General features: G+C 42.1%; 1 long non-coding RNA gene across 1 annotated transcript; it reads left to right on the top strand.

Moving 5' to 3' along the window:
- The first annotated feature begins 1,284 nt into the window (after nucleotides 1–1,284).
- On the top strand, nucleotides 1,285–3,327 carry LOC143110022 (uncharacterized). The gene is made up of 2 exons (XR_012984025.1): nucleotides 1,285–1,977; nucleotides 2,375–3,327. It is a non-coding gene; the product is annotated as an uncharacterized LOC143110022 (long non-coding RNA).
- The last annotated feature ends 4,010 nt before the right edge of the window (nucleotides 3,328–7,337 follow it).

Raw genomic sequence — 7,337 nt, 5'->3', positions numbered from 1 at the left:
CCTACATTTTTTTAATCCTTAAAGTGTCTATTTTCAGAATCTGCCAGGTACCAAGCTGAAAAAATGGGTTAAAGGCTTCATTTTTAACCCTTTATTGCACCCGACCCAAACTCGAAAAATAAAAAAATGAGATAGAAAGTGGCATAACTTTTGAAGTAAACAAGATACAGAGACAAATAAACACATTTTCCCATACAATTCTGACCCAAGGAATTCAATGGAACAGTTATTGATCTTGACTTGTTTTTTTTAATATATGGCCAAAAAACAGGCAAAACAGGCTCATTTGGAAACTATTTTTTCATTTCAATATCAATCAGTTACAGCAACACTACTCATCTTCCTCATCATCATCACAGAAGAGATCCTCTAAGTCAGGGGTGGGCAACTAATTTCCCCAAGGGGCCACATGACAAACTGGGACTGTTGAGGAGGGCCGGACTCAAAATACCGAACTCAAGTCTGAACTCAATTCTGTTCAATTCTATTCTGTTCTTGTATAACATTAAGTAAATCATATGGTTTTGTTTACTAGTCGTAAGAACAGATGAAAATGTGAGGGAGACAAAGGAAAAACAGCAATAGGCCTATTTAATCTATGTCCATCCTCATTCCTCAAAATGATTTTTTGACATTGACATTTTTTTCAGTTTTCAAAGACTGATATAAAAAAGTACTACAATATCTATATAATTAGGCTAGGTCATGAAAATGTGAAGGAGTCAGTACAACCGATAGGCCGTGCCACCATTTCATCAACACTCAGCAATATTTCATCATTAAATCATTACCATCATTAAATTAACTCTATGCAGAATTAGACTACGAAAATGTGGAGCAGACAAGAGTAGGCTGTCATTAGTTAATCAACATGCACAAAGAAAACTATTTTTAAAATGTAGGCTATGTTTTTGCTTTAACTTTATGCACATAACTGTGATTGGTGAACTCGCTCTGTGTGTTGAGCCGGCTGCTTCAAGCAACCTGTGGGTAGTAGCATCGTACTAGTTCGCTAACATAAGCTTTGCAAATAAACTCAGACATATTTTGGTTACAATTACGGGGTTATCCGATTGTAAACTGTCTATCTGCCAGTAACGTTTTGAAATGAACACTTCGTATCGCCAACGAGCAGCAGTAGGAGTTCGTTCTAACAACCTTTGCGGTGGTGAGCGACGCAGACATAAGAGACACAAAACTTTGAAAGGTTTACGCCGACGTAAAGGCAACTGCATTGTGTCGACGCAGAAGCATTTTTCTATTCACCAGCACATCAGTGATAGCCTGGGTGCCATTCCGAACTTAGTCCCGCCCACAACGTTTGAGGTCGGGAAGTTCGGTCTGGCATTGCTCAATAGTAGCGCGAGTATGCTCGCCCAATATCTGGCGGGCCAATCAAATTGTCAGGGCGGGCTTTATACGATGATGGACAGATGATCAACAGTAACGTAATCAACCACGTCACCAAAGCGCGCTTGGGTTGAATTCGTTTACAACAACGATGGCTGCCGCTGGAGAGTTGAGGTGTGTAGATTCTGCTATTAGGTCTGTTCTAGAAGATATCGACAGCAAATTAATTTTAAAAGAGGAACAGAGAAACGCGATCAAGGCATTTGTTGAAAAGAAAGATGTTTTTGGCGTCCTTCCTACGGGATTCGGCAAAAGTTTAATTTATCAGCTGGCTCCGTTGGTCGCTAAGAAGATGGGACACAATGAAAACCCATTGGTCATTGTTGTTTCTCCTTTGGTCGCACTCATGGAGGACCAAGTGAAAGAAGCAACTGAAATGGGCATCACGGCGATGCAACTCGGCGTGAACGACGAGGTGGATATAGCCAGCGGTCGTTGCCAGCTCCTTTTCGGAAGCCCGGAATCCTGGCTGCTGAACAACAAGTGGAGGGACATGCTAGGCTCCGATGTTTTTCAAGCCAACGTTATGGGTATCGTCGTGGACGAAGTTCATCTAACTTACAAATGGTAAGAGAATCTAACTGTCTGACTTAGTAAATAACTCCCAATGTCGTGATATGAATCCCATGTTGTAGCCTAGGTATCGTTGTACGTTCGCTAACTCAGACTTGGTACAATCATTAACGTTAGTGTGATTGTAGCGAACTAGCTGTTAAAACATTCTAATGTAGGTTACTGTTTTATTTCTATCAGTTGTCAGGCTGCAAAAGGGCAGAAGGGCATTTAGGTGTTGCTTTATGTACTCAAGCACCATACCCATATTAGTAGTCACTGTACCCCTTATAAGTGATGTATTCTTTTCAGATGTCAGTACAGTCATTAAAAAGTACTAAATGATACTACTCATAATTTCTTATTTTTACTGTTACTTATTGGTTGCTTTTTGTACTGCTATATATTCCAGGTACACCTGTGCTGACATTGACCGCTTCTGCTGATCGGGAATCCAGAGCCAGGGTTATGAAAAAGCTTCAGATGGACAATCCAATCATTTTGGCCCTGAGCCCAAACAGAACAAACATCAGACTGGGTCTGATTAAAGTACCTGGCCATACACTGGAGTGCCTACACTGGATTGTGAGGGATGTTAGTACAAAGCTTGACCCAGCAGTTAAGACGGTACTTTAATGGAGTCACTAGTTGTCTGCGGAAAGCTTTGTACTGCCATTTTGAGGAATACGCCACATCTGTTGATCTAGGACATCTGTGCTGCACTCACTGCCATTCTGTTTGTTCTTGTGAACCTGAAGGTTGTGGGGAGCTAATCCCCAAATATGAACACTTTCAAGGGGAGGTTTCATCACACCACAAACACAGAATAGTCACACCTGAGGGCACACTTTTGATCAGGGAACTGTTACAAACTTACAGGAGTAGTTTACTTCAGGACCATACAAACATACCACTTTACAGTCGACACAGCCTGCACTGCTTTTGGAGATGAACTCATTGATCAGTTTTAGAACAGTGCACACAGATATTTGACCTGGACTTCATTATCCATAATCTCCCTACATACAAGCTGGAACATGCAAAAGAGATACTATGAATTATGCATGAGGTTTTTGATGACATCGAACAGAGTCAAACTAATTTGTTTGATGACGGTGTTGTTCAGGATGACCGTGTTCAGGTTGACATGGATTACACTGGTTACTTTGATGACGAGGATGAGGATAAGATACAATCATCACCAAGTAACTTGGAATCAGGCTTGTCAATGTTGAAGATCTCAGACTAGCTTCAAATTCAGGCTCAAATTTGTAGCTTCAGGGTCCTGTTGTTGTGCAAATGCCTTTTTTTACCTCTGTTACATTAATATTTTTTAATAAAATTAAAATGGTTTATACTTCTCTACTGGTTGGTGATGTTTCTGCATTTAAAAGACAAACAATAAGACATGTCAATAAAGATTTTTAATATCTACACATAATAGGTAATGTTTGAAGATATACTCTGAACTTTGAACATACAACCAATAAGAAAACACACACAAGAATGTGGATACTACTTAACTATTATATGAAAACACAATTATTTACATTGTCATTTATGAAAACAATATTTACAAATTACCATCACCATTTACATTTCACATTTACTTAATTATTTAAATAGGCACATTTTGCCAGTCCATTATTTTCTCCTGGTAATTCAGCTTTGCCAATAAGTTTCTCTTGAAATTCGGGAATGCATGATACAAGGATACAAGGAAGTTTATTGTCACATGCATATAGTTACTGGAAGTAAGAAATGCAGTGAAATTAAGTATGGTGTCAGCCTATTTGTGCATTTATGGGGGGGGGTAAAAAGTGCAGTAGAAGAGGGGTTTAGTAGATTAAGTGGCAAGGGCTGCATAAGAAAGGTGGGGGAGGATTGCGATTGGGGGGGGGGGCACCAACAAGGAGCACCCAAGAGCAACAGGGGCAAGGAAAAACTCCCTTACCAAGGAAGAAACCTTGGGCATATCCACGGCTCAAGGGGCTAACCCAACTGCCAAGGGTCTTGGTGTGTGTGTTGGGGGGATGACAAGGGAGATGGGATAGTGTGCTGTGTATGTGGGGAGAGGGCAGTGTGCAATATGTGTGTTGGAGAAGCTTCCTCATGAGACAATGTGCTGTGTATTGGGGGGCGGGGGCAGTGTGCTGTAAGTATGTTGGGGATGTGTGTTGGAGAAGCTTCCTGATGAAATAATGTGCTGTGTATGTAGGGGAGAGGGGGGGGGCAGTGTACTGCAAGTATGATGTATGTGAGTGATGACAGTGAAGATGTGTGTGTGGGCGGGAGGGGAGTGAAGCAGTGACTGTGTGTGTGTGTGTGTATAGTGTGTGTGTGGGTAGGTGGGGGCAGTATGCTGTAGGTAAGTAGAGGATGTGTGTTGGAGAAGATCCTGAAGACAATGTGCTGTGTATGTAGGGAGGGGGGGGGGGCAGTGTGCAGCAAGTATGTAGAGGAGGCTTACTGTAGTGTGCTGTATGTATGTGAGGTGATCACAGTGATGATGTAAGAGTGTGTGTTTTTTTTGTGTGTGTGTGTGTTGGGGATGGGGGGGGGGGGGACAGAAAGGCTAGGCAATCAAGGACATGGGTAGATAGATGGAGGAGAAATCAAAAATAATAAATAAAAAGTTCTATAGAGATGTGCAAAAGTTGGAGAAAGTCAGATATGTGTGTGTGTGTGTGTGTGTGTGTGTGTGTGTGTGTTTGACGTGTGATGAATAAGAAAATAAATAAAAGGTCTGCAGCATAGGGAGAGGGATGTAAAAGTGCTAAAAGTCATGTAGGTGTGTGTGTGTTGGGGCGTGGGGGGGATGGGGTCATGAGTGCTGAGGAGTGGATGAGTGCAAAGTCAGTATAGTGTGAGTTCAGAGTTGGGAAATGTTTGAGAGTGCTGAGGAGTGAATGTGTGCAAAGTCAGTATAGTGTGAGTTCAGAGTTCGGATGGCCTGGGGATAAAAACTTCTCCTGAGCCTCTCAGTTCTGGCTTTGTGACTACATAGGCGTCTTCTTGATTTCAGCGGTAGGAATAATCCATTGTTAGGATGAGAAGAGTCCTTCAGAATCTTTTGGGCTCTTAGGAGTACTCTTCTGGAATAGATTTCTTGTAGAGCAGGGAGTTGAGTTCTTATAGTACGTTCAGCTGAGCGCACTACTCTCTGCAGAGTACTACAATCTCTAACTGTGGAGTTCCCATACCAGGTGATGATGCTACCAGTTAGAACACTCTCAACCGCTGAAGTGTAGAAGGCCTTCATGATGGATGTAGAAACTTTGAATTTCCTTAGCTGACGAAGGAAGTAGAGTCGTTGTCTGGACTTCTTCAGAACATGTTGAGTGTTAACAGTCCATGTTAAGTCTTCAGTAATGTGGACACCAAGGTATTTAAAACTTGTGACTCTCTCTACAGGTTGCCCGCTGATCATTAGTGGGGTGTAACTGTAGTTCTGCTGCTTCCTTCTGTAATCCACTACTATTTCCTTGGTTTTATTGATATTCAGTGTCATGAGACTGCCTGCCTGGGTGATTTTTGTTGGGAAAGTTGTGTCTCCCTGAAAATGTTTACCAGTGTTAAAACGTCCTGTTCTCGGGCCACATGATGAATGCCAGCCGGCCTTGTCAGCTCCAGCTCTGTGTCCGTTTTGTCCATTAGCTCTTTGACGATGCCAATGGACCTACTGATTCTGGCTGCTGACATTTCTGACATGTTTGGTCCCAATCCTCTCATAAATGATTTGAGAAAATTGTTTAGGTGTTCCAGGTGGAGGTCAAGTGGATGGAAAATGGGTGACAACCTGAAATATAAGTGAACACGTCAGTGTGAAGAATTACAGTATAGCCTAATAAGTATAACGTGCATTGACAATACATTGGATAATACAGACTGTTAAATATGGTGACACCAGATGCAATTGCTGAGCAGGTCAGAGAAACACTGCCCACCCCCCACAGAGGTGCCAAGCACAGAAGTGGGGGTTGGATAACATGCTAGTCCATTACAAAATGAAGTTTCTACATATTGACAAAGTGACAGAGGCCAACTTACACATCAGGTACAAGTTTATCCTGGTAACATTTGCTCACACTACACTGAAATTCGGGCTGGCTTCCAGAATACTAGGCATGTCAAAATATGACTAGATGATTTAATCATTGATAGATTTCACGGAAATGAGGAGTGTGGGAATGCACAGTGTTTATCACATTGGACAATAATCACGACTCACTATTAACTCATGTGAAACGTGGCAATCGAGGTCATAGTCATATCATAAGAAGTAGAAATGTATTAACAAGCTTACCTCTGTAATGCTTCTTCGCGTTTTTGTACCGGTTGAAGTTGACGGATTGGGGCAGAACTTCTTCAGAGTCCGGGGCGTCTCTGATGCCTCAGATGAACACGGTTCTTCAGGCTGGTCTCCTTCGTCTTCTGTCCATTTTTTAAACACGGGCATGTCGCGTTCCAACCGTGTTATAAAGTTCTGACAGGACCGACAAATGCGATGCGATTTGTTTGCAGTGTTGTGGAGTTGTAATCCTAAACGGATAACTTGATCGTATATGCATTCACCTTTACTGTTTCTCTCAAAAATGAGGTTCGTGTGTTGAAGAACTCCGTGTATCCTTACATTATTTTTACAACACCTGCGAAAATCGCTCACATTTTCTTCGTCTAGCGTGCAGTTGAGTTCTGTTGACATCAACTATGCGTCGCTTAACATACGTCACACACTCCGTTGCTCTGATTGGTTGTAGGTCTATCCAATTGAGTGCAGAGGCATTTTTTTTCCTGGTTCGTTTGAAACACGCCCCATAATCACAGCTCTATGGAGCAGTATCAGACTCAAATTCTGACTAGAATTGAGTATGACTACGTCAGGCTACATCAGTGAGGGTGTTTACGTCGCAGCATCCACGCACAAATGTATGGGCGTACAAATAGCAGTCGCTTTCAAAATAAAAACAACAATATTGATTTGCATGCATTATCTCTATGCTAGGCTCTTGACTATTGTTCTTTCACGGACCTTACGCGGGCCGGTCAGGGAAAGCCCACGGGCCGGATGTGGCCCGCGGGCCGTATGTTGCCCATGTATGCTCTAAGTCCATTTCTTTCATTTCCAGCTCTTCATCCTCATCATTATGCTCATACTCTCCACTTCTGACCACAAAATGGCAAATTTTGGAATTTTGGAATTTTGGCACTTTGACAGTTGGTAGCAGTTAGTTAGTACCTGCAGATGACCATCTCTCACTGCTCCACTGCTCTCTGTTTTGGAACAATTTCAGTAAGTATTTGAAACTATAATCAAGATATAGGCCTACTTTTGTAGTCATAACTACATGGAGCTGGATTAGGTGGTTTTATTT

Source organism: Alosa pseudoharengus, unplaced genomic scaffold, assembly GCF_046254945.1.
Source record: "Alosa pseudoharengus isolate Yale_2024_CS ecotype anadromous, Long Island Sound unplaced genomic scaffold, YU_APseudo_1.1 YU_APseudo_1.1_scf_7, whole genome shotgun sequence".
NCBI classification, from domain to species: domain Eukaryota; kingdom Metazoa; phylum Chordata; class Actinopteri; order Clupeiformes; family Clupeidae; genus Alosa; species Alosa pseudoharengus.
The sequence above is the reverse complement of the archived record's forward strand: the minus strand, read 5'-3'. Positions and strand labels throughout refer to the sequence as shown.